Here is a 23,398-nt window from a genome sequence, read left to right on the forward strand (position 1 = left end):
GGCTTACTGTCCACTGAACCACAGGGAAGAGTGCTACACGGAAAGAAGGGCCAGGGCTCTTTCCTAAGAGGACAGAGAACATGGACTCTGGAATCGGAGCAGGCTGACCCTGCCTTTACTGTCCGTGGGACTCTAGGAAAATGATTTGACTACACTGGGTTCAGTTTCTATGCCTATAAGACATGTCACCCTGCAGTGGTGCTGGGAATCAAGAAAAACACTCAGTCATTCATCCCCAAAATGTAAGACTCTCCAGTTCCCCCTTATGTTTTGCTCTTGACTAAGCTCCGTAGTGCAGGGTGATCATGAATGTCACTGCTAGGAGCACTTTCAGAGCACTTTATATTTAATGCTTTTTTTAAAAATTGGTTTTGGCCCTTTTTTCAGAATAGGTATTAAAAACACACCTCTTTTACAAATTCCTTTCCCCTACATCATGAATGTGATCTGGGGCAGTCAGATCACAATTCAGAGAATTTAGGATTCCCTCACCTTCCTACTCCTTGGCCAACAGTAAAGTCAGGAGGCCCTAAGAGATGCCAATCTTCACTTGTTTTTCCTTCCAGGATACGTTGTCATTGTGTTTTGTTTTATTTTGTTTTGTTTTCCATGCACAGGCCTCCCAGGCCCTGAAACCTGGGCTGCTGGCATTTTAATTAATGTTAATGCCTGAGCTGACCCCCACCTCACCCCTCCCTCACTGATTTTCCTTAAGGGAAATAAACTAGCAAACCCCAGAAAAGCCATGTATGAGTGTGTGTACCTCCTGGAAAAGCTAACCCTGAGGATGGTTCACCACATCTGTCCCACCCCCGCCGCCCCCAAGCAATTTGGAAATTTTCAGTTCAAATAGAAATCAGTTGGATGAGGTAATATTTCTCCTTTTAATAAATAAAATAAATACTTCTGGGGCCTCTGAATCATCTTAGAATCTATAATTTTATTACCAGGATTGTTTTTATTCTGAGATCAGTATTACCAGAATGTGTTGAACCATCACTTCACAACAACAAAAAAGATATGTGACAAATGCCCCTAAATTTCTGGAATCTGGCCTAGAAATCAACCTGATATTTAAACCAACATGAATTTTCTTTTGTTGGGTCAAAGTATAGTCACCATTTCCCCAGACATATTGTGTTTCTTTTTTCGTTTCTAGTAAATTTCTATTTTCCCCCAACCTTCATGGCTTAAGCATTTTATCCAGTTTAAACGATGGGGATTTAAATTGCTATTTTAGTGGAAGAGGCTTGATTAAAACCTGTGTCCTCATCAAATTATTGGGCAGTGGTTCTTGGGCTCTGTTTGCATTAGTGTCAACCTTAATTTAAATTCTGAATAACTATATTTGCTTCACTAAATGCATCCAGCAGGAACACATCATAAATTACTTTGCATTATGAGCAGAGTCTCTTTGTCTATTGCAAAGTGTTTTGAAATTAGCACCATAAGTAACTAGCTGTAAGTATCACTCGATCTCCTTAATGCCTCATTAATCAAACCCCATGGCAGCTGGTATGATGTCCAAGCCAGTCTCATATAAGATCACTATCACTTGCTCCTTGCTTCTGACCACAGTCTTTCAAACTCGATTCACTATTTGTGAATTTGCCCTTTGGAAGCCTCCCAACACGTGCAACTTTGTATTGCATACCAGTTGCATGTGGATTCTTTGCAGAAATTGGCAATACAAAAACCATTTCCACTCTTGTGGAAATCCATGATTTCAAAAGGAAGAAAGTAATTTTTCTGAGTTATCCACAATGATTTTCAAATCACTCTTAAAATGCCACGCTGGAAAAATTTTCCTGGACAAATTTTTCTTTATGTCAAGAGTTAGAGAGAAAAAAGAAACACATTTGCTCAGGCAAACTATAATTTCCTCAACTTGGCCTCAGTTTTCATGAAGATGGAATACATTTTAGTCTAAGCACCTAATCAGAAAAAAAAAAAAAAGTGTGCTTGCCCTTTATTATGTGATGATATTTCTCTATTAAATACAAAATTTTTAAATTTGTGTTTGCAAAGGAAATGCATACCAACTTGTACTTGGTAGTTTTATTATAATCCTTATAGAAAAAGAGGTTATCATCCATCCATCCATGTTTATACAAAATCACAGCAAAAATGATATATTTTATATGATCTTTTTTTTTCCATTGTGCCATCAAAAACTTGCAAATGTCTACATAGAACACTTCCCCCATATTCCATACCTTCTCCCTGCATCACATACAAGCCAAAATTCTCTCTCTCTCTCTTTCTCTCTCTCTCCCTCTCTCTCACACACACACACACACATACACACACACACACACAAACACACCCTTTTAACTTAATTTAATACTCACTGCCATTAAAACTGCTTACTATGTTTCCCCCAAAATAAGACCTAGCTGGACAATCAGCTCTAATGGGTCTTTTGCAGCAAAAATTAATATAAGACTCCGTCTTATTTTACTATAATAGAAGATAGGGTTTTATATAATATAATATAATTTATAATGTAATATAATGCCAGGTCTTATATTAATTTTTGCTCCAAAAGACGCATTAGAACTGATTGTCCCACTAGGTCTTATTTTCGGGAAAACACGGTAGCAGCTTTACTGTACAATGACCACACAAACATTTTATAGGATGTCTTGAGCCCACTGTGGGCATGTTGGATGGGTGTTTCCTGGCAGGGAGGCCCCTGTCCCCTCCGTGGGGGCAGGCGTGTGGCCGTCACCCCAGCTCAGAGTACAGAGCACAGAGCGCAGAGCAAAGACCTACAGGTGCTCTCATCTCCCAGGCAGCGGCTGGTGAGGTCAGTTCTTTGCAGAGCAGTGTCTCAATGGGAAGCCTTTGGCTTCATGGCCTTTCCTTCTGACCAACCAAAAGGAAAAATAAACAGAAGGATTTTTTTCTGCGAGTTTTGTCAGTGTGGAAACAACAACAGCATTGAGTTGTATTTCCCGCAGGTGGGCTTCTGATCTCTGACTGTTTAATGCAATCATAGTATTAAACAATTAATTTTCTTTGGTGTTAAACTTTTTACCTTTTCACCTTATAAAACCATTCAGGCTAAATAAACCTTACTACAATAGAATTAAGCATTGTAGCCTGACTCCCAAAACCAACATTGGTGGCAAAACCCGCTGAGTGGGAACACCTGACTGTGAGAACCTGTGTTGAATTTTGATTTTAAAATGAACTTGATGTAAACCACACTTTGTGCTTATTTTTATATTATTATCACATCTACTTTCTCTCATGGCATCTAAAATAAGTTCTGACTTTGAAAGAGTAAATGTGAAAGAACATCTTGATTATGTTTTCGGTGACATTTACTCCAATTAGAGGTGTGAATTATGGCAGTTACAAAAGTACATTTTATGTCCTATCTCCAGTTCATCCTTTTTTCTTATTCCAGCAACCTCTATTTATTAGGATTCTGAAAATAAATGTGGAAAAGAAGAGTCCAAAACGATTTTCAAAAGTGACAAATCGTCACTGAACACAGTTTTTAAATTGCCAATTCAAAACTTTTCCCTCTTTTCAGCTGCCAGAAAAGCCTGATTATTTAAACCCAAACTTCCGCGTCAACCCCCTACCCCTTTCCTGCACTACACACACACCTTCTTCCCTGCCTGTCCCCAAAAGGCAACATTTTGGCTTGGCTACTAGTAGAAACCCTTCCATTTAAATGTGCCACAAAAATTGTGTCTGATCACAGCCTGGATTTAAGGGGAAAAAGGAAAAAAATCAGGAATCAGACACAGGCAATGTCTGTCCTATCTTCCCCCACCCCAACTCCTCCATTCTTCCATTCTTTCCCTTACCATCGCCTTTTAAAATAAAACAAAGCCCAGCCTAACCCATTACAGTAAAGGCACCCCGAGATTTAGGAGGATAAGTACAGACTTACTTAGCTGCAGTGCTGCAGCTGTGCTCTTATCTGGCCAAAGGAGACAGGGAACAACAAAAGAGCCCAAGGAAGAGACAGTGGATGCCTGGGAAAACCACTGCCCCAGCATTGTGGTACCCTTCTGCTGAGCAAATAGTTCAAACTGTTCATTCCCATCTTCTATTCTCTCCCTGGTACATTGTTTGTGCCCTTGCATTTCATTCTGCAAGGAAGGTTGCTCTCTGGGCCTATAAGCAAACAGTCCAGAAAAGAGCTAGCCAGCCTCTTCTCTTCCCGGGAGAACTAGCATTTTTATTTCGGCTCCAAGCTGTCAAAGACCTGGAGAGTTGATGTCGGTGTCCTGAATTAATTGCTTTAAGCTGGAGCAAGCTCCACGGGCTACCAAATGTCCAGAAGATGTTTATTAATAACGCTTCCTCCAGGATTCTCGCATCAAGCTGTCCTTTGCTGGTGGCCTTTATCTGTCTGCCAACCTCTCACCCCAGGCCTCTTGGTGCTGGGGGCGGGCGGGGGGGGGTTACCTCTTTCAGCCATTGTGATAAAATTTAGAATTGCCTTGGATGAAAAAAATAACCACCTATATAATGGGATGTGTATGATGGACATCTCTGTTGTGGCTCAGAAAGGTCCCGGAGTTACAGAAACTGCATGTGTGAGCCTGAAGTGGGCTGGGGGGACAGAAAGCTGCAACGACACTACCCTGTGAAAGCTCATTTTGCCAATACAATTAGCAAAAGGAGCAAAAGAAATTGCCTCCTTCTACTACTCCCCTCTCCACTTCCTCCCCCAAAAGAAAATTCAGTAAGGCTGAGAACATGATGCATTTTGAAGTTTTCCTAGTACCAAAAAAAAAAAGCTCCTCTTTAATAGAATGAAATAATAAACCAATTTATATACCGATATAAGACCAGGATCGTGAGTGCCATTGTGTAATTTTCCACTTGACTTTTCATTATCTACCTGAACAAAATCAATCTATATGTATGGGATCAACATACAATTCCAGAGATAAAAGCTGAAAATAAATGTGCTTTGCATATCCCGGAGATAAAAGACACAGTCCTTCATACTGCCTTTTCTTCTCCAGCACATGCATTTATAAAATAGTGTGTCAAGGAAAAAAAACAAGGCATAGTGGTGTATCTTGAGTGTTAACTCCTTTGCTGGAAATATTGATCCCACAAATGAGCAGTGGTTAATAAATACCCTGCAGATGATATCAGGTCTTTTGCCCTAGTTTACCCAGAGTCAGTCTGGGTCAATGTTTCTCCCAACCAAACTTCCCACCTACAAAAAAAAAAAAACAAAAAAAAAACAAATAAACAAACAAAAAAAACCAACTTTCCCTAGTAACATGTATTTAAGGCTGAGGACTTCAAGGGCCTTCTGAAGCCTCTCCACAGAGAAAAAGCACACTGAAAAATCACATTATGTTAGAAAACCACCACCCCCACCCCATCCTGCAGCAAATGGCCAGCTTGTGAAGGACACTCAGTCTTCAAAAGGGGAAGAGAGGTGGAGTGCGTTCCTTGGGATTGACAGTTTTTATTTTAAACAAGTTGAGTTCCATCCCTTTTATGCCCTTCCTCACCCCAACAATTAGAAATAGTACTAGGAACAATTCAAGTCTCTCTACACTGGCCATGCCCCAGTCCTGGTGACCCCTTCCTTTTGGAATGTGGCACTGTCAGCACTGCATATGTATGCCCTGGGGGGCAGATGGCAGAAGCAGTGGTGGGTGTGTCCTGGGCTGTTCACATGCCCCAGTCAGGTTCAGGGCTCCTTGGGGAAAGTGTACCCACCTAGCTTATTTATGGTCTGGCCACTATTCTCCTTTCTGTGAGGCAGTGGCTCATTTCCCATACTTTATGGGCCAGCAAAGAAAGGCCGACAAGGTGTAGGTACTAGACCATCTTTTGTCCCAAACAATACTTTGAGTTTTTGGACTTTTTCTGGTCATTGAAAAGTAATGATGTCTTAGAATAGTTGCTCACTTTTAGGCCAGGGATTATAAAAATTATCCACTCATCATTTATGCATAGCAAGCTTTAGTACCTTCAGGAAAAGTCAAATGTCTACTTGGGCAACTTGACAATCACAACTTTAATTTATCCAATGGGACAGATCAATACTTTAATATTTTAATATCTTTGTTTTGATAAATTCTAATGGTTGTTGATGTGGGGGTTTGGTACAAGTCTGCAAATCTTTATTTTCATGTGACCTCTTCCCTTATCCTGAGAGCTCTGTTTTCATGCACAGCATCCATCTGGATCTGGACCTTAACCTCTCTGTTAACAGTCTATTTTGTGTCATATTCCTCATGGAAAACTATGAGGAGAGCATCCAGGAACAATCTGACAGCAGGGCTATGGCCTTTTGGGGATACTCTTGTGATGGTTAAAGTTCAGCATGGAGAGATACTCAGGCACTTTCTGTTACATGGGACTCTTAGGAAAACAAATGTTCTCCCTCCATCTCAGTTTTTTGTTCCAGTAGCTGTGAATAAGCAAATCTAGATAAAACGTAAGAACGCAGTCAAGGAGAGTTAGGCAGTCGTTAGAATTTTGTTTGAAAAGTGAATTAAAACCTGATGACATGTTTTGAAAAGTCCGTATACTTTCATGCCTAGAGTGTTGAGCCTTGGTGAACTCAAGGTATATTTTAATTACCCCACCATCCACTTACTGTGCACACTAGAGATCCAGTATAATAACACATGAACTTCATCCATCATACAGAAAATCCTTTAAGAGTGTTGTACCCCTGAGCTCCATAAAGAAATACAACACACCAGAACAGGGTGTTTCTACTTCCACAGACACATTTGCTTATGCTGGAAAATGTTACTGCTAAGTGACATGTTAACTATCTTCTTAGTCAGGGACAATGCTCCATGGATAAGCAGAATACTGACAGACTCAGATTGCAATCCGTAGTTATAAAATATATATTTATTAAACAGAAGAAGTTTTTTTTTAATCAGAGATGAGCTTATCTTGATGTCATTTTCCAGGTGGAGAAAAATGGACAGTCCGAAGTCCAGTAAATACATGTCAGTGCATACATTCAGATAAATAGAACAAGATGGAAAGCTATCATCAACTTTTGCTAGCTCTGACATTTAAAAAAGAATACCAGCAGTTAAAAATCTTTAAAGGAGATGAGGGGTATAAACCAATTCAGGAATGAGGGTGCAAATATGCACTGATTGGTCCTCTTGGCTGGCCTAGACAAGATCTCAGGTGGCTGGCATACTGCAGTTGTTGAACATCTACAAGAACCTGGGAAATTGTATATGAATAGGGCAAGCGGGCCTGATAATACTTACCTGTCTAGGTATAGTAAGCTAACTTATTTTTCCCACAATCATTACCTCATTCTTCCCTTCTAGTGTGTGCACAGCATCTTTAAAAATAACCAAAGTGAAAAATAAATAAGTAACCAAAGTGCAGAGCACTCTTGATCTCCACCAATATAAGAGACTCAACCACAAAGCCCCAGAATGTCCCTTCACACCAGGTTTAATGGAGAAATAAGAAACCCATTTTATAGATGAAGAACTGAAATGTCATCCCTGTCCCCTGTGGTAGAGGTATTAGATTTACCCTTTATAAAGGCCAAATGGGAATGCTTTTCAAAGTTGGTGGGTGGGTTTGTTTGTTTGTTTGTTTTGAGGGAAGTTGGGAATGGGAACAGGATGAAATATAACCCTAAATCACAACCTCTTGCACACTCCTCTAGAACCATCCACTTGAACTCAGTGATGATAAAATCCCTCCTCTTGGCTCTCCGAATTGTCAACACAGAAATCCACTCAGAAGAGGGTGAGAGCTAGAAACAGGGCCAGGAGAGGGCTTTCCTGTGCCCTAAAAATGCCACAAACTTTCCACAGTATTTAAAATCTTCAAGTGGTCCTAGATCAAGAGAGTTGTTTTTCAAGATGAAAATAAAAATAATTGTAACTAATACTTTGTGACAGTGTGAAAGGTGAATGAAATTTTCATTTTGAATGCGTTGTCACCACAGAAAAAATTACTGGATTATAAACTACAGAATGCTAGAGACAGTATACACACGCTATGAGAGACATACAATTTCTTCTTTGTTTTATAGTCCACATCAAGTTGTTTAAAACGTTTTAAAATGTGGAGAACTAAATGAAGAAAAATCTCTAAAACTAAGTTAACATTTGCTGCATAAAGTGTTGCTTTTATCACAGGAAACAGGAAAGAAGGTGGATCACCACTCATTTCGTACATGTCCTAACTTTTCTAGACTTGAAAATGTTTTCATATATATTTCTTAAATATGTCCTTATTATTCACCAATAAGAACTATGTACCCTTATCCATTTTTTTTGCCATGTTACTATACACAAAGACCACATAATACCAAAGAGGGAAGCAAGTTTCTTTTAAAGAAATATGAAAACAGTTGCCCTATTATACAACTTGGGTAGTAACGGTTTTATGATAATCTCCTTCAAAATAGCATTTAATACACTTCCACAGATGGAGTTTCAAGAATTCTGTTTGCACATGACTCCAGGCTGCAACAGCAGCAATTGTGTCAAATGTGTTGAATGTAAGAGTTATTAGAATCAAGTTAGGTGTTCAGATGTACTTTATATTCTTTTCCAGAAATTCTACAAGATAAAGATATGAATTCACAGAAAGGATAGTTCTCAAAGAAGCCAGGGTGTGATTACTGAGAGTGTCTTTTTAAAAGGAACTGCAGAAATGCCGATCCTTTGTGGCAACATCACTTAAAAGTTCAAAAGAAGTATCCGCAGCCCAACACGGGAAAGTGTTTTACTTCCTAATTCACTCACACTTTTTAAATTATTAATATTGGCCGTGGACTTACTCACATAAATCAGGAAAAGCATCAGAACATCTTTGTACGCTGATCTGTGAATTTGAGCAAGCAAAGAACATTGCTAGAAGCCTATTTTTTTGTCTGCTTTTGCTTTCCTCCAGGAGCTAGAGAAAGAGAGAAAGGACAGTAGGAAATACACTAGCAGTCTTTTTATTTTGAGGAAAGATAACCATCCATTTTCAAGTAATTTGAAGAGTGAGAATTCTGGTACTGAAGAATTTCAATGCCAGCTTTCCTGGAAACTCAAGACTGATTCAAAAAGCAAATGCTAAGGTACAATTTCTTTACGGTGTGAGTTTCCTTTTCCTATTGAGTAAGAAATTAAATTTAAAAAACAAAACAAACAAAAAAAAAAACAGAAAAGGGGAGCAGATTATTAGACATTTTGCTTGACATTGCACAGAGTTCTTTCATATTAATGAAAGGATACCGGAATTCAAATCTTTAAATATTCCTGTCCCTAGCTTAAAGTCATGTCATGTCTGAAACACAGGCCTGAGTTGATGTGAGATTTTACAACAATTTTAGGTCAGGTAAGAGAACTTGGTGGAAATATAAGACATAGCTTGGGGTGGAGTTAAATAACTGTTCTTGATTCCAGTGTCCGTTTTGAGCTCATTTATGTTTACATCTTTCTCCTATTTTTGGCCTAGTTCTGCAGCTCCTGTATCGCACACAGATGGTTACATTCTCATACTGGGCACCCAGAGAAGGTCACATGCTTTACATCAATGGCAATTAGTTCCCTTTTTAAAATGGAAAATGTCATTAAGTTCTTGAATAATTCAAGAGTAGAGGTCACAATACAGTGTCCCTTTTGGGGGGCTTTATGGTGCAAATGACAAAACAAGGAGATCCTATCAGTAAGAGTAGATCTAAGGTTTACAATGTAGCTCTATTTAGTATGTCAAGAAAATTGAATTACATGAGGAACTCATTCATTGTCACCCATTAACAGGCTTGGGAAAATTGTGAATCCCCGGGGGCAAATCACTGAAAAACGTTCGAGCCAAATAAAAATATTTCATTTTAATTGGCTGCTGTTTCCTTTGTTTAGTTTTGAAAATAACTAACATGTCCCCCACAACTCTCCTTGGAAATAGGGTCCTGAATCTCCAAAACGCGACCACCACTTATAAGCAGGTTAAAAACGCTGGGAAACATGGGTCTGTTTTCTCAGCCATCATTGAACTGGTCTTATTCCAGGGATTCCTGGAAAGGAAATATAGGAGCAGGTTTCAAATAAAAATCGGCTTCCGCTACACCCCACCACATTTCTATCAGGGTTGGCTAGACCAGAGTTATTGCGTTTCTGGAACAGGGGCTGCCCCTTAAATCTACGAGGGCAGAGGAAGAGGCCAGGAGGGAGGACGCAGTGCCGCTGAGGCCACCAACTGTCTCTCCTCCAAAGTGAAGAAAAAGCTAGGCTACCCTTGGTGATCTGAGGCCTGACAACAGGCTCTTGGGTTCTGGTAGGGTGCATGAGTGTTAGAACTGGAGGAAAGGCAGGCTGCGGAGTGAAACCAAAATCCTGAGGTCACCGAATGCGATGGAAGTTGTTCCAAGGCCACTCCAGCACCTCCCAGCTCCTGATGGCGTCCAGGCGTCTCCCACAGTCTCAGTTGAGACTGGTGGGCGTGGCTGCCTGGGTCCTGCGCCCACCCCAGCGGGGTCCTGCTCCCACCCTTGACCGCAGGCTTGGTCCGCGCAGAACGCCGCGGCCCTGGCCCACCTGTTCGTCCTGCCGCCGCCCCGCGGAGTCGCGAAGACCATCACCCAACGTGGCCGCCCAAGGCACCTGCAGGGGAATCGGTGGCGTGCCTGTTTTCTCTGCGGCAGGAGGGAGACCGAGGAAAGGGGAGGGGAATAAAGTTTGGATCTCCCAGGTGAATGCGGGTGGGATTGGCCCCATCCGGTCTGTTTCGGACTTGAGAACTTGGAAAAAGGCAAGATGACCCCTGGTCTGCCTCTCTCTCTCTCTCTCTCTCTCTCTCATATACATCTGTTAGTTTCCCTTTTCGGCTTCCTCCACCAAGACCCTGGAAAGTGCTGTGTTAGCCTAGTGAGCATTGCGGCGGGCGAAGCAAAGCCCCCCCACCACTGGCATCCCGCCACCTTTTCGTGTTTCGCGTAGCTGCGACGTGGGGAAGCCGGGCAGACGTGCGAGGAGGCTCCTGGGCTGGGTCGCCTGCTTCGCGGACCCAGCGGCCGAGCGGCCGGGACTGCGTGGGCCACCCGGCGCGAGCGGGGGCGGCCGAGACCCCGAGCACCGCCGGCCGCCCGGAGCGTGCCGTTTGGGTGGCTTTGGTGGGGCTGCGGAAGAGGGTCCCTCGCCACTCGTATCTAGCAACTAGGGGCTCATTTCGGAGTGAGGAAGGCGGGTGCCGTTCGGTTTCAGAACCAGGCCCGACTTTGTTAAAATTTACGTAAAAGGAGACATTTAATTTTTTTTAAGTTATATTCCAACGTGATTGATGCCTAGGGCGAATGCTTGATGCCTGAGCCTCAATACATTTCTAGTAGAATTAAAGAACAAATTTCCTATCTAGGGTGGGAAACAGAGGAGCAATTTAGAGGTTTTTCATTTTCTAAATGCTTCAGTTTAAGCAAACACTTGGAGGCTTGAGGCCACTGTAATTCCAAAGACAATTTTCCCTGGTTTTAATTTGATTTGCATTTTTTCAACTTTGATAACATTCAATTTCATGGCTGAATACACATGTAAACACTGTTAGGTCGTGTTTTTTGCGCCTTGCACCACACAGAATGTTGCTTGTCTCAGAGTGCCATGGGAGGTTACACCCTGCGTCCCAGTAATAACTGCGGGCTTCTCCTGAGTTATTTTTCAGAACTTAGCATGGCTTTGCCTAGGGTCCAGCGGTGTTGAACTATTACAAAATATCTACACTACTCCCCAGGTGTTGGGAGACCTGCACAAACACTGCACAAAAAAGGAGGTAAAGAAAACAAATTCCTAGTCTATATAGAATCTATGCTATTTACCCCAGAGACATTTTTTTTACATTTATTAAATGCTTCAAACAATCCAAAACTGATACCATAATATATTCGCTTCCCCCAGAAATGTTTTTCAGGTGAATTTCATAGCTAGAAAGACAAACATTGAGAAATAAAAAGAAATAGTCTCTGTGAGGAGAGGATTAATTAGCACCACTGAGCTATTTTATCAAACATAAAATTTAGAGAAAATAAGAAAATTAGGTAATTAGCTTTAGTCATATTAAAGCTGACATTAGCAAGATAGCACTGTCAGTAACAACTGAGCTAGGATGCTGTGAACTGCACGTGAACAGCTACACCAAAGGCTCCAAATCGCCTGGACAGCCATCTGTCATTCTTTCGATTCCTCAGGACATGCTATAGACTATATATACATAGTGCGAAGAAATATTTGAGTCTCATCAAATATGCAGATAGATGGCTCATAATACATATATCAAAACCCCAAACGGATATTACACTTCACAAAAATGTGCTAGAAAAGGTAAGGAGCAAAGAAATGACATACTTTATTGGTTTGTCCAGGGGTACCTAACATAATATAATAGCAATCTAATTTTAGGAACTATCCTTTACTTCTTAAAAAAATTATTTGCTTAACGTTCATTACTGTGGAACACTTGATACTGTGCAAGGTATTTCTATTTTAAATCCTAAGAATTTACAAATCACAACGTTTTATATTTTAGGATTTTTTTCCCACTGGATAGCTTGTGAATAAGATAGTGATTTTTAAAAATTAAAAGATATTAGTCTTTTGGTGTCTTGGAAAGAACAGATCCAGAAATTAGATTTGTGAGACTTTTAAAAGCTTTTTGCTTGAGGCTGGCTGATGTTAGAGAACTGTATTTTAAGTTGAGGTGGTCTACTTTGAAAAAAACTTTTTTTTATCATGTGAAAGGCATTTAAGTAAACAAGAAAAGAATTCCATTTGAAATAGTACCAACTTTGAAAAAAGGAAGTTCCTCAATTTTTTGAAAACACTCCTTGCAACCGGATTGTGTTGAACACCTTCAGGAAAACTGTTCTTTATCAACTCTTTTTAAAAGAATTATTGAATTTTAAATTATCATTGTTTAGGATTTGTACTAATCTTTTTTATTGTGGGTGACTGGCAATTATGTCTTTCTTTTTACTCAAATAGGTGACAGAGTGTGCACCACGTTCCACACTATCCCTTCAGAGCAAACCTATTCCTAGAAATAGCGCTAAATGAAGGGGTCCAAATAAAACAAGTGGGTCTATTCAGAGAATTGCAAATTGTGGACAATAGGAAACATCTTTCTCTTTTTCTATTCGTAACTGAAGAGTAAATGGAGATCTTGCCAAGAACCTTGAGAATTTGATCATCACAGTAAGTTTACCAATTTAATTAGCTTTTACCTCCAAAGAGATCTGTATCCAGGACCAGGCGGCCAGGTGCAGAAGCAAGCGCCCCTGAATTGCAGACCGCGAATCCGCCCCCACCCCCAACTTTGTTCAGCTGCGTCTGAGCTGCAACTGGCTTGTTAAAGACCAACAGGGAACTCGGCGACGGCCGGGGTGGGGGAAGGGAAGCAAGAGAAATCCGTGGCAAGTATTTTAGCCAGGTGGAAACTTTCAAAGGTGGCAGGGTAGGGGGCCCAATGGGACAACCCTTTCTCAGGAGCTTTCCCTACGGATTTTGGAAACTTGGAAGGCCATGTCCTTTGAGAGACTTGAGTCCTTACAAGGTGAACCACCCTCTAAAAGACTCAACTGCTGGGGGTGGGGGGTTAGCTTAGAGTATTATAAAAAATGTTGTTTCTTCTGATTACTAGGAGCATGAAGAAGGGAAGGAGTGTGTGTGTGTGTGTGTGTGTGTGTGTGTGTGTGTGTGTGTGTGTGTGTGTGAGAGAGAGAGAGAGAGAGAGAGACAGAGAGAGAGAGAGAGAGAGAGAGACAGAGAGAGAGACAGACAGAGACAGAGAGAGAGAGACAGAGAGACAGAGAGAGAAGACAGAAGAGAAGAGAGGAGAGACTGAGTCCGCTGAATGCAAGGAAGAAATCCCTCAGTTACTTTTAGTTGTTTACTGAGCAAAGGCAAAATCAAAACAGCACTTTCCACAATCAATGAAAGGATCGCCTAGGGTTCCAGAGTTGAGCTCCCTAAATGAGTCTGGCATTCTGATAACTGCAGGTTAGCACCTGAGATCAAATCCTTCCCACTGCTCAATGCTGCCAAGAGATAGAGAGGCATCTTGTTGGTGAGCTCTAGGAAGGGAGAGGTGAGAGGGGGATTTAATTGTCTGCCTGGGTGAATCGAAATGTCCTTTTAAAGCAAAGAAATCAAGAGAGATTGGCCTTTAATTGGCAAACTCTGCTGGTGGGAGGGGAGTGGTAATTAAAATAGAGAGTGGACAAAATATAGATTGATACCATCCCCCACGCCCGCTTTTGCCCCCATAAACAGTCCTAAGATTGCATTCTCCCCTTGTCTTGCAGTCTTTAGAAGGCTCAGCGCCTAATCTGGATTTCAGTAACTGTGTCATTCTCAATGCATTCTCCCCACCTTAGTCTAACACTTCAATTATCCAGTGAGTAGGGAGTTTCATTTAATCTAGAACTTCCAAGAGTTGGCCATCCCACATGCTGTAGACATCATTGGGTGTGGAGCTGGCCTTAGAATCCAGTTGTCCAGAGCCTCCCCTAAAATCCCAAAATGGAAGATGCTAAATCTGAAGAAAATCCCACACCACTGAAAACACACAGTCTTGGGAATGTAGGTTGTAATATGTTGAAAAGGAGCTCTCCACATCCAGCTTGAGTCCCTACTGTCAGGAGGACCAGAGCTTAGTCAGCACCACATCCCCAGCGCCTGGTGCAAGCAGGTGTCAGCCATCTTTGGCTTGCACACCCATGTGCAGCTCAGTGGAGAGCACTCAGCTTGGGTGGAGCTATTCTCCCAGAATGCAGGCCAACTGAGTGCTGGGGCACATCCTCCCTCTGTGATGGAAGCAGGACAGTCCACCTGGATCAGCCTCCTATTCAGGGGCAAACCTCTGAGGCAAGTGTTTATACAAATCTGCATTTATATAATGTGGGAGGGAGGCATGCTGTGCTGTGGGGGTTGGGGTCTTGCTGTTCTTGCAGCTGGGGTTGGGGCAACATTGCACTGGAGCCCAGCTGTGGGTGGTGTGTTCCAGCTGTGCTGTCACCTGTGCTGTCAGGCCACCAGGTGTGGGTGAGGGGGAATTCAGAGGCAAGAGTCTCTCAAGACATTCCTGAGCCTGCTTCAGAATCCCCAGTAAGGAATAAAGCTGACAGCCTGCCTCTCAAGAAGTAATTTGGCTGTGTGGATTGTTTTAAGCCCATAGGTCAGGCCTTTGTTTCTGCCCCTGACATTTTTCTCTTCTCTGGCATTTTCTCTTTCTAATCACAATGCAAGAGCTGTCTCCTTCCAGCACTGGCCAGCTGGTCCCCAGAGCCTCAATGGGGAAGAGTGGCCCAGGCCTGACTGAACCTCTGGCCTGCTTTAAGGAACCATGGTCACATGGGAATTCTAACTGTGTTGCTGCAAAAGAGAAAATAAGAATCCAGCCTGATTCCAGATGTAACCCACCCTACTCCCTTCGAGGACAGTAGGTGGGACCTCTGTCATCCTTTGAAGGAGAACCCAAGCCTCTGTCCTCTTGAGATAGTCCTGTGTCTTTCCAGCCTTCTCCTAACATGGCTTTACTCTTTACCAGCAGCAGCTCCCATAGAAACCTGGGCATTCTGATGAAGGAAGGCTTCCTAGTGCATTTGAATCTGTGCTCAGGATCATATGAAACCAGAGATGGTGGAAGAACATAAGAGCTGAAAGACTTGAATTCAATGCTGAGCTCTGAAAATGGAGCTGTTTCCCTAATTTCTCTCTGCCCCAGGCCCATCCCCCATAAATTCTGACATCTACCTGGGGGACATGAGGAAATTTAAATGAGGCCATTTTCATGAGATACCTTGCATGGTGCACAGGGAGCCCCATTCTATGGTGGTTGGATTGAACACAGTGTGGTAAAGAAAAGAGAGAGAGGGAAAGAGAGAAGAAACACTAAGATGATAAAATGAAGGACAAAAGTTTTGCCAAGAAATAGACTCACTTTTCTGGGTACAGGGTGAATTTTCTCAACCAGGAAGTTATTGAAGTTAGAACTTCTTTCTACGTGTAAATAACAAACTGTAGCTCAGAATTGCAGACTAAATGAAAAATACATAGTGAAATTGGTCCCTTTTATTTTAAGTTTCTTAGATTGGGTTTTAAAATGTACGGCAAGCAGAAAACTCGAGTATAGGGTTGTATATGTTATACCAGAATGTATACATGGTGATCTCCTGATTTCTTTGCTAAAGACACCTCTTGCCTTCCTACAGAGTTCCCTATGACCCAGGTTCTGCTCTGGCTAACACTTCACCCTCTTCCTTCACAGAAAATGTCATATAATCATTATCTACCCTCCCCATTTCTTCAGCCACACACTTCATGCCTTAGCTCCTACAAGCCCTCTCCTCTAAACACTTCCCAAGATGATGTTTTGTACTTTCGAGCAATGTGCTTTTAACAGTCATGTCTTCAAATTAGGAACTATATGCTTTTCTTTATATGAGCAAGAACTTCCCAACAAAATTAAGTCTGCTTTCCAAAAACAGAAGGAATAATGAATTGAGATCACATTTCTAATGAAATAGCGAGTTGAAACTGACACACGTGAAATCCTATTTTGATTTGCTGGGGTCATTATTAACCCTGGTCCAAAAACATTTCTGTTTATTCTTGAAACCTGTGTTTTATTCTTTTCAAATAAATTAAACAAAGCAAAAGCTGATTTGCCTATAAAAGTCTAGTCTCAATCATTTTAGTGAGCAGAAGTGAAACTGCTTAAACTAGTAGAACTAAAACATGGCAAATAATTCTCACTCCAAAGTTTTAATGTGCATAATATGCCAGTATGTTTCCCTCATGTGTGTATGTTCCATCTCAGTTAACTTGAGGTGTTTAAGTTTTTAAAAATATGGCATTGGTACCATGGTGTCTTCACATCGCAGGGACTATTGCTGCCTCCAGTTAGCTTCAGGAGAGAGTAAACCCCAGGCACTTGCCCAAATGAAAACGTGAGACCTCCAGTTTTGCATGAATGAATAAATACAATTTAATTTGTTATTTCTTTCAGTATTCCCAGCTATCCGCTGTGTTATCTAATAGGAAAACATCCCACCTGCTTTTGAGGGGAAGGAGAAAGGGAAGGGAAGGGAAGGGAAGGGAAGGGAAGGGAAGGGAAGGGAAGAGAGAGAGAGAGAGAGAGAGAGAGAGAGAGAGAGAGAGAGAGATGCAATGGGTAAGTCAATGCCTTTTAATGGAAACCTGGCAGGGAGGGGAAGCATGTGTGACAGTGACATTTGACCAGTCCATGTCTTGTTGGCAGTGAGCTCAGAGCTCTGAGGAATAGCCACTAATGTGAAAATTAAGCATTCTATTGTGAAGATGTATTTGTAAGACAACCCTGTCCTCTCTACCTGTGCATGAGAGGGACTTTGGTGGCAAAGTCCTATACAAAGAATCTGGAATAAGCCCCGAGGACTCAGGGGCAGAGGGAGGAGAATAGGAATCACCTCTAGTCTGGCAATAGGGACCGCGGGTGGAATGACAGCTTGTAAAATAAGCCTCCATCAGTCTCCCAGGAGACAGCCAGCTTCAACTTGGGTGTTCCCGCTTGTTAGCCTCAATCATAATTGGTCTCTCCTCCCATCCCACGTTGTTGGTTTTCTGTGTGTGGCTTTTGGTGTGAGTGTGTTAGGTCATCAATAAATACAATGGCAGGAGGAGGTGAGGGGGGACACACATGATTGTTTTAAAGAAAAAAGGAGAAAAAGGATGAGAGAGTGGGCAGGAAGGCTGTGAACAGAAGGGGGAAGATGCCCCAGGATTTAGGCTTCTGAGGCAACTCCTGAGGCGCTCAGGGGTAGGGCGCTGCCTGGGAGCTTTGTCAAAGGGAGAAGAAGACCTCCAAGAGCTGGGACCCCACTGGGCGCCACTGGGGACACGCATCTATTCCATGTAATTTTTGTTTGCATCTCTGGAGGTGCATGTAACATCCTGCCCATATCCAATCCATCAAAAAGGAATTTTTCAAAAAATCTCAATCATTGTGTCTTGCTCTAGAAAGGAGTCTGAAGAGTCTGAAGCCATAGGCTTAAAGAGTAGCCCAGGCTCTGCCATATACACAGGCAGGTACAAGTCAGCATCTCTGCATTCATTTTTAAAACAGTTTATCCCACTGTCTCACAATCTTTTTATCCATCCTGTATGTCTTCTTGTCTCCTCTTCTCAGATGAAAGCCAGTCCTGAGAGTAGAGGTTATAAGAAACCTGTGATCTGAAGTCCACTGCAAAACTGGGAGGGGAGATAGATGTCTTTGCAGTCAAGGAGTGTTGTAGATTCTGCACATTGTTTTCACTGAAAAGGGGGGATGGAAGTTTTTGAGATCCTCAGATATTTATTTACTTTAAAAAGAACATTTGACGGGGGAAGAAAGCAGCAGAAGTGTAATTATATCGAGTTGCAAACTTTTGAAAGATTTTTTCTTGTTTTATTTATTTATTTATTTTTATTTTTATTTTTTTATTTCACTCCACCAACCCTTGGCTGCCCTGGGTTGCCACAGTGCTACAGTCAGGACTGGTGTCCAGGGTGTCCCTGATCTAACAAAGGTATTTAGGGTCTGAAATCTTGCTCTTCTGCTACAGCAGGGGACAGCAGATTGGGACTGTTAGCCCTAAAGTGTGTGTGTGGTGGAGGAGTGTCTCTTCTGTGTAGCAGGACTTGTTGCCCTACAAATCTGCGGGCAATAGCTAGCACAAACTGTTCTGCAACGCCAGATACAATGTTCCCTTTCCTGTCACCTCTTGGGGATTGAAGATTCACGGCCAGAAAACGCCCTCCTGCTTTTCCCAGACAGTTCTGGCTTACACATTCCAGAAGATAGTGTCTTAGCGACCCCTCTCCCTGTCTCAAGCCGGGAGAACCTTCAACCCCGGTTATTAGACTGATGCTGCCCCTGATCAAACCAGTTACCCCGAGGTAACTCCAGGTACCTTCGTGAGCAAACACCTCCCGCTCTGCTCTATTAAGCCTTATCTCTCATTTCTCCCCACCCCACACCCACATTAAAAGGCCCCCAAAGCACTGAGGTCCAGTTTCTCTTTATAAAGCCAGGAGAAGGCGGGAGATAAAGATCAGGCATTTAAATTGGCCATTTGAGAGATTCATCTTTTCAGCGAGGGGCTTTCTTTCAAATTTCACACTTAATCAAGGGCCGTGGCTACTTCGCACTGGGTTCTCAGAGGCCCGGCACCTTTTCATTCGGCCGTGCAGTGCGCTGGGCTAGTTGACCTGGCGCCGTCAAAGGCCCAAGGGAAGGCCGTGGGGCGACACACGTCTAATGACAAGTAATTGACGGATTCTAGACCCTGCATTACCAGCGGAACGGGGAGGCATTAATTATTTAAAAACGATTAGCGTGGCCATGTGTCCTGCAGGCGTTCCATCTTGTTCAGGGGAGATAACCAGCCACGCGAGCCGGGCCCGCGCTTAGAGAGCGGCGGGCGCGTTCCCCAGCCGGCCTCCAGGACAGTGGACAAAGACGTATGGCCCGGGGGACCAGAGAAGGAGGGGAGGGGGCCCAGGTTCCCTCCACACAGAGGTGCCCACATAACTGATCCTGCCAATCACCGGGACCGATTTCTGCCTGTTTGGGTTTGAGATTTTGGGACTCTGGCGCAGACTGGAAGAGCTTTCCTGTGGGGTGGCGGGCAATTTCAACGGACCGAGTACCTAGAGTGTCACCGCCTGGTGAAGTACCCAGAGTAATCGAGACGGGCTGGGCCACAGGCCGGGTACCCAGAAGTTTAAAGCAAAACCCCCCGGGGAGATGCAGATTTGAGGGGGCGGAGGTACCTGGTAGACCCCAGAAGAAAGACATTTTTTCTGTACCCTGCCCTCGAAAACCGAGGGTCCTGCGGTTTGAATTGGCAGCAACAGAACCATTAATACTCGGAGCCCGCGCCTTCCGAGAAAGATGCGTTCGCTTCTGTTCGATCCTCCAAACTCGCATCCTCAGGCATTGCAGTGCGCCCCTACCTGACAACACGCGGTGAGAGTGGGGTGATAAGTGGCGCCGCCTCAGTTTTCTGCCTTTTCCCTGCTGGACCCGGCCCGTAACCCCCGAGGCTCCCAAACGCGCCTGCAGCCATGCATGACTGTGCGTAAAGACCACCAGCCGCTTCTTGTCCCAGAACGAAAAGTCCACTCTCTTCTCGGAGAGGCGCTGCCCCTCCCCTGCTTCCGCGTGGCGCGGACCCCAGCGGCCGCCTGGGCCCGAGGGCTTCCAGGGAAATGCCGAGGCGGGACTCGAACCCGTGCACGTCGAGGGAGGGCGTTGTCACTCTCGGGCCTCAGCCTCGGCAATCACCGGCTACCCGTAAGCCATTTCCCGCTGAACCCCACCCCTGACTCTGAGACCAAGGTCGTTCCTCCAACCCCCACCTCCCCACTGTCCTTGGGAAACGCGCGGCCCCGGGATCCAATCTCCAACCCTTAGTGGCTGCAGGGGCCGGCCGTGGCTTCCCTTAGCTCCGGGGCCCCAACAAACTGTGTTTAGAGCCAAGATTTATTCCCAGTTTGTAACTCTTCGACCTCTCATCCTCCCAAACTATGCATTCTTAGAAATACTCCGGGGAGGGAGTGGGGGGGGTAGACCACCTTCCAAACCCCCGGGTCTTCACTGATTTGGCGTCTCACTCCCTCCTCCGCCACTCCCCCACCCCCAGACGTCGAGGGCCTCAGAAAGGAGGACTACCTGGGAGAAAGGAGGCGCGCTGACCCGAGTGGGGGCGGACAGGGCCGAGGGGCTCCCCGCGCGGCCCCAGAGTGGGCGCGCTCCCTACCTGCTGTGTTCAGGCCCCGCGAGCGGACCGCCGAGCGTCCAGCGCACAGAGGGAGGCGGCCGACTGCTCCGAGCCCAGGCATCCCTGCATTTATTTGAGCTCAAACCCAGCGACTGTTGACTTTAGCACACAAAGCAAAGATTTCACTGCCCGCTAGTTTAAAAATGAATATTTTACCAAGATATCGATCAGCGTTATAAAATTCGGTTAAGTACAATGGGATCCTGGAAAAAAAAAAGAATAATAAAGGAGGGGGGGAGGCAATATAATATCTGTGCAAATTTGCCGAAGTGTGACGTGGCCTGGGAAGTTTACCCTCCTGGAATTCGGATCTAGAATGTTTTTTTCGGTTGTTTACTGACTTTGTTTATTCACAGATCATGGTTGCTTAAACTGGCGCGCGGATGGCGCGGGGAGAAGGAAGAAAAAAGAGAGGAAGAAAAAAAAAAAAAAAAGAAACGCTGCACCCTACAATACTTAGGGTTGGGGAAAGCGGGCGGAGGGCGATCTGTGAGTTGGTAAACTTGGAACCCGGGCTGTGGGAGGGGGAGAGAGTAGGGGTATGTGAAAGACACAAGAAGCGCAGAAACCTCCGAAAGCGCCCACTCCCCGACATTCGGAAAGAGCTATATCTTATCCGCTGGGATCAGCGAAGGGGGGCGCGCTAAGTAGTTTAAAACGACCCTCGCACAATGGGCGTGTGATACGAAACATATCAGGTTAGGGCAGCGCTTTCAGCCTCTATTGTCCCCCACTCGGCCCCCGGCCCTGCCTCTCGGCTCCTTCGCCACAGGAGCCTTTTATGTGATAATGAAACACATTTCAGGCCGGGCTCACGACGTGTGTGTCCTTGCCAGGCGGAGACAGTCCTGATAGCTGGATGCTGCCTCCGGATACTCTCCACCCTCCCCACCCCCTCCGCCCCAATTTCTCTTCCTTGTGTTATTCGGGACAATGTGGCGTGTTCAAAAAGGATTTAGAGGAGGAGGGGATGGCGTAGGCGAAGGCACACCCCCCTTCAACGCATGGGGAGGCCGGGGTTTGAGGGGGTAGAAACCGCGTAAGGTGGCAGAAGACGCACCGAGAGGAGGTCTCCAGGGTTGGGGCGAAGCTGGGACACTCCAGGTCTGGATGGTCTGGAAGCCCAAAGATTAGTCCCAGAGACAGAGCCTGGGCTTTAGAAACCAGAGGCAAAAAGTCCTGGCCTCCGAGGCCTGCGGAGAGTTCTTACCCTCTGCAAGCTAGGTGTGCACGGGATGGCCCAAAATCTGGGGGGCCCGCGACGACACTGGCTGCTGACCTCCCCCAGCCATCTTGCAGACCCGCAAATGCCCCCGGCAAAGCCAAAGCCGGGGCCCGTTTACGCACCCTGGCCGGCCTTCGCTTCCAGCGTTTCCAGGGTTGTTGGCCGCCGATTTAGTGCGGCTAGGCTGTCTGTGAGGAAAGACAGCACAGTTGTCAGAATTTATTCTGGGTTTTATACTTTTGGGTTTTCCCTTAAGGCTCACAATATACCCCTCATCCCCATCGGCCCAGCAATACCGGCTTGCCAACTGGGGTTAATAGGACGCTCCCTGCTTTAGGACGTCAGCGTTGGTGGGGGAACGTAAGGGAGGAAGCAAATTACAGACCCTAGGATCTTTCCACTGGCTACGGTCACTTGGCAAGCCGCGCAAGACAACTCTTTACCTCGCCTCACCCAAAATATGCCTTAAAGAGAAGATTTGGAACATCACCCTTAGCGATGTCCTTATAACCAATTCCATGAAAAAGTCTTTTCTTTCTCCAGACCGGGTGTCCCAAGGGGTGGTCCCAGACACCTCAGTACTCTTGGCCTGCAGCTAGGTCTACCAAGGTTGTACAGAGCACCTAAGTGAAGGAGGAGGCTGGGATAGGGTCACCAAATATAGACAGAGGCCTGAGGCTGTAAGATCCAGGCAGAATTTCAATTCCACAGGAGGTTAAAGGGATGCCACAGAGAGGAAGTGATGAAAAGGCCAAGTGCTGCCCCAGGAATTTGCAAATTCAATCTGGGCTCACTGACTTGCAGGGGGGCTAAGATGGGAAATACAGCAAGACATAAAATCCAGGGCTCTCTACAGAGGTTGCCCTAGGGCCCAAGAGATGTCAATGACATTGTACCTTCATGTAGCCCAGGTGGAAAATTAAGATACGTGGTTTGCTCCTGGCTTGAAAGATAAATCTGCATCAAACCCATGGAATGGTCAACCTGGGATCTCTGTTTCATTGTGTATAAAGATAAACTCAAAATCCAAAAAGTAACTATAAACAATATTGAGTTCTATTTAATGATGGGCTTGCTGAAGTGTTTAGGGGGAAGTGTACTGATGTCAGAAATTTACTTTGAAATGCACTTAAAATATAAGATGAACTGACCAATGGAGGTATAGATAGATGCACAGATATGCAATATAACAAGTACAGTGAAATGGTAATTGTAGGATCTGGGCAATGGATACATGTGTGTTTTCTGTAAAACCAGTTCAACTTCAATATGCCTGAAAATGTCAATAAAATGTTGGTTAAAAAAAGAAAAAAAGTACCCCCTCAAATAAAATAAAACCCTGCAACCAGCCAGGATCTCCCTCCCTTCCTCCATTTTTAAATAATTTTCAGACATGTTTA

The sequence above is a fragment of the Rhinolophus sinicus genome, linkage group LG13 (assembly GCF_036562045.2).
Source record: "Rhinolophus sinicus isolate RSC01 linkage group LG13, ASM3656204v1, whole genome shotgun sequence".
Taxonomy (NCBI): domain Eukaryota; kingdom Metazoa; phylum Chordata; class Mammalia; order Chiroptera; family Rhinolophidae; genus Rhinolophus; species Rhinolophus sinicus.